The following is a 3,797-nucleotide window of genomic DNA, read 5'->3' on the forward strand; positions in this document are numbered from 1 at the left end:
GCCCCTTATTAAGTGATGAAATTTACTTTATTAGCTAACGTTTGGGGTTGAAATATGGGAGGCTGATCCATTTAACAAATTTCTGGAAGGCACCTACTGAACAACACAAATGGTGCGTGGTACTATTTCTAGATTTTAATGAATGTTTGAACCTGTTTGACATTAGTGCTGGGTAAATAAATCAACTCTATTGTATCTTGCTCCCTACACTTGAAAAACTTGTAATGTCACTAAGTGTCATCTACTTATCAAAGGTTATTTTGGCAAGTGTGATTTCAAAAAGTTTATTTGAAAAGGAAGACACTTTCAGGAGATTAAATGTAGTTTGGTTTGAGAATGACAACCTTTTTATACCACAGAACCAAGTTGTACTAAAGTACCAGTGTTTTGAAGCACTACCGATCTTCTCAATTAATGTTCTGCTGAATTACATTTGACCTCTAAGTCAAGTTTTCCTGACCATGGTAGATCAATCACGGATCCATCCTTACAGGAACTATTTTTTGGGCCCACTTATGCTGGACTGATATATTACATTAGTCATTAGGGGAGGGGTATTAAAAATAATCTTGTGACATTTTCTGATCTTGTTCACTCATATGGGCTGGCCATCTGTAAATTCAGTTTGAAATACAGTAATTTCTCTCGATTTTGTGACTTCATCTTTCATTTTAAGTTGCCTTGCATTACACAATTGCTTGCTGCTAATTCTTGTTTCTCAAGGAATTGGAGCCCTGAAATATAAGAAATGAGAAATTGAGATGGATTTTCAGTTACTTTCTGCTGGCATGTTGCGTAGGCTTAGGTGAGAAGTCTTGCCCCTGTTATCTAATGATGCAGGTAACTCAGCCATAAGATATTAGAACCCATGGTTCTATAGAAGAATAATGTCTTTTAGATATCATATTAGCACAATTGGAGTATAATCTGTAGGAATGCATCAGAAATATGGAGAAAAACAGTTTGAGACCAGTGAGTTAAAACAATAAAAAGAGCATCAGAGTAAAATCTCTTATAGATTAGAGGAAACAACATTGATTTTTAACAATGTGAATTCAGAAGACCATGAACACATAGAAGGTATCACAAGTTTATATCGAAGACATTGCATTGATACTTTTTATATTCTAATATATATTCTAAGCCTAATTATTTATATTCCAATTCTATTTATTGGAATAAATAAATATCAAATTACTTTTCAAATTATCAATTGATTCTAGTAAGTTTCACTGTGTGAAATATAAAATCAGCACATATAAATATAAAATATATAACTATATATAACGTAATATAATGGCACATGTTTTGCATTGTTCTGTTTTTGTTAGGGTATCAAAAGCAACTCTGTTTTAAAGTATTATTCCATTATCTCTACCTCAGTGTTTGGTAGAGTTAGACTTAAACCTTTACCTTTTGTAGATTTACAGACTGAAGGAAAGAGGAAATATTACCAATTTAAGGCCTAATATCAAGGAGAAACATATGGACTTCTCCTGGAGCTATGAAAATATTTGGTGATAGAAAAGCATTAGTCTAAGTTCCTGCCTGGTTGGAAGGTAGATAGGCCAGGACATTAGGTAATCATGCATATGAACAATTTTTTCACCTTCTTGGCTTTAGCTACTTTTGAAATGGTAGGTATAATAAAAAATTATATTTTGATAAAAACCTTCTAGTCTGAAAAGTTCTGTCTGAAATATTCATCTTTCTATAATCCCTTGGAACTAAGATTTGTTTTGTTCAAGTAAGACAATTTACACTATCAGGGTAAGATATTCTGGTTGGTCTGGTATTACATGGAAGAATGGTAAAGTGTCAAGTAGACATTTGTGCCAATGAGACTTCATTTGGGAAAATTTCAGCTGCAGAAGTTTAGAAGTAGCTCTTAAGCAAGGCTTACTTTGAATCTGTTAGCTACACAGAGCTAACTCAGTTGGATAAATAAGTACTTGAAAAAGCCATCCCCTTTGGACCTAGCTAAAAATGCTTCAAAGTATGATTAAATCTAAAATGAAAAAGATTTAAAATAGTCATTGACAAAAAATTGCAAACGTGAGCAATCAATTGAACAATATAATTATTTTCCATTATACACAGAATTTTAGGGAAAGATCAGTAGCATTGATAGGAACAATAATGTTTCCTTGTTACATATAGGCACCCAAGGATATAATCCTGTATAAATATTGCATCATTAACTACCTTAATTTAGAGGATATTATATGCTTCAGCAGCACATATATCAAAATTACACCAATATAGAGATTAACATGGCAATTGCAAAGGATGATATGAAAATCTGTGAATTATTCCATAATTTTCATTCTTCAGATGCAAGAAATGAAAAACAATTATTAAAAAGTTGATTACAAAATTACAAGTGTAACAATACATGTAATTCATATAAATAAAAGTTAGTTTGACATCAGTTAAATATTCACCTTAGAAAGGCCTTTACATTGCATAATCTTTATAAAACTTTTAAAATTAGACAACATTGTCATTTTATTCCAAAGAAATATACTATAAAGACCTAGTAAAAAAGGAATCTTAAACTGTTTTGGTATGGAATGCAATCTGAAAGGACACATTTATTAATGAACCTATATATTATAAAACAATGTAGTATTCAAAGTCTTATATCTAGGAAAGAATAAAATAGATTATGGGCATTATACAAACAGAATACAGAATATTTTAAAGTATAATTTTTCAGATAAGCACCAGAAATATCTTTAGTTTCTTTAGTACTCATTTCAACAGATAAATTAAAATTATATCTGAATAAAAAAAGCAAAAACTCGAGGGGGTCCAAGATGGCGACGGGGAAGTAGGGGAATGCCACAGCTCTCCCCAACCAAAAAGAGAGTTCGAGTTCCAACGTTGAATCTCCCCAAGATACCGACAACAAAAAAATCAACATCCAGAGAAAAACAGGAGTAAAAAGAAGAATTTCACAACAGAGAAGCATGAAGACCCCTCCCCCAACGTCTAATGGTTACAAAGCAGCATGCCAAGCCATGGCCAGCCTGGCCTGGTGGGAGCTGCCGGTGGCCCAGAGACACAGGGAGCTGTGTGCAGATCACCCGCACCAAAGCCCCTTGAGGTACCAGTGTCAGACCCGCTGATCGTGATGAATGAAGAAACCTCTGAGCAGGGAACTTACACAAAGATCCCACCCCTTCCCCTCACTCTCCATTCGAGCAGAGAGGCACCATCCCACCAAAGCCACTCAGCCCCATGGCAGGAACCTCAGAGATACATGAGATGCCCACAGAACACCAGAGCAGAAGAACTGAAAGGAACTGATGCTGATCAAGAGAGCGCAAACAGAGACAAACCCCAGAGATCAGCACCTGCACAGAGACCCCTTCCCCACCCCTCGGGTGGAGGCCGGAGGCCCATCCCGTGGAGTGGACCCAAACAGTATCAATGGAGGCAGTGACAGGAAAGAAACACACGGAGCCACCACCTCTCAGCCTAGCCCACAACTACCTCAATTGAACTCTCACTGCAACGGCAACCAGCAACCTACATCACAGAGAAACAACTAGCTCCAGGGTGAGTACTCCACAGGGGACAGTGTATTCCTCAAAGGAGACCAGAGCTGGTGGGAATCCCCAGACCCCCTACCCCAAAACCTTCACCACAGGACCCACTAAAACTAGAAACTGTTCAAGAGCTCCACCAGCCCATGGATCACACTCAGCTGGCAAGGCTTGAACAAGAGAGACCCTGGAAGGAAGCTTAAATGCCCAAGCCTGGAACAATGCCACTGGGTCAAGACACCCAAC

At 36.8% G+C, this 3,797-nt stretch overlaps 1 pseudogene; it reads left to right on the forward strand.

The window, feature by feature from the left end:
* The first annotated feature begins 2,225 nt into the window (after positions 1-2,225).
* LOC122100513 lies at positions 2,226-2,324 on the forward strand (annotated as a pseudogene).
* Positions 2,325-3,797: the final 1,473 nt, after the last annotated feature.

Source organism: Dipodomys spectabilis, unplaced genomic scaffold (genome assembly GCF_019054845.1).
Source record: "Dipodomys spectabilis isolate Male_0828 unplaced genomic scaffold, ASM1905484v1 ptg000581l, whole genome shotgun sequence".
Taxonomy (NCBI): Eukaryota; Metazoa; Chordata; class Mammalia; order Rodentia; family Heteromyidae; genus Dipodomys; species Dipodomys spectabilis.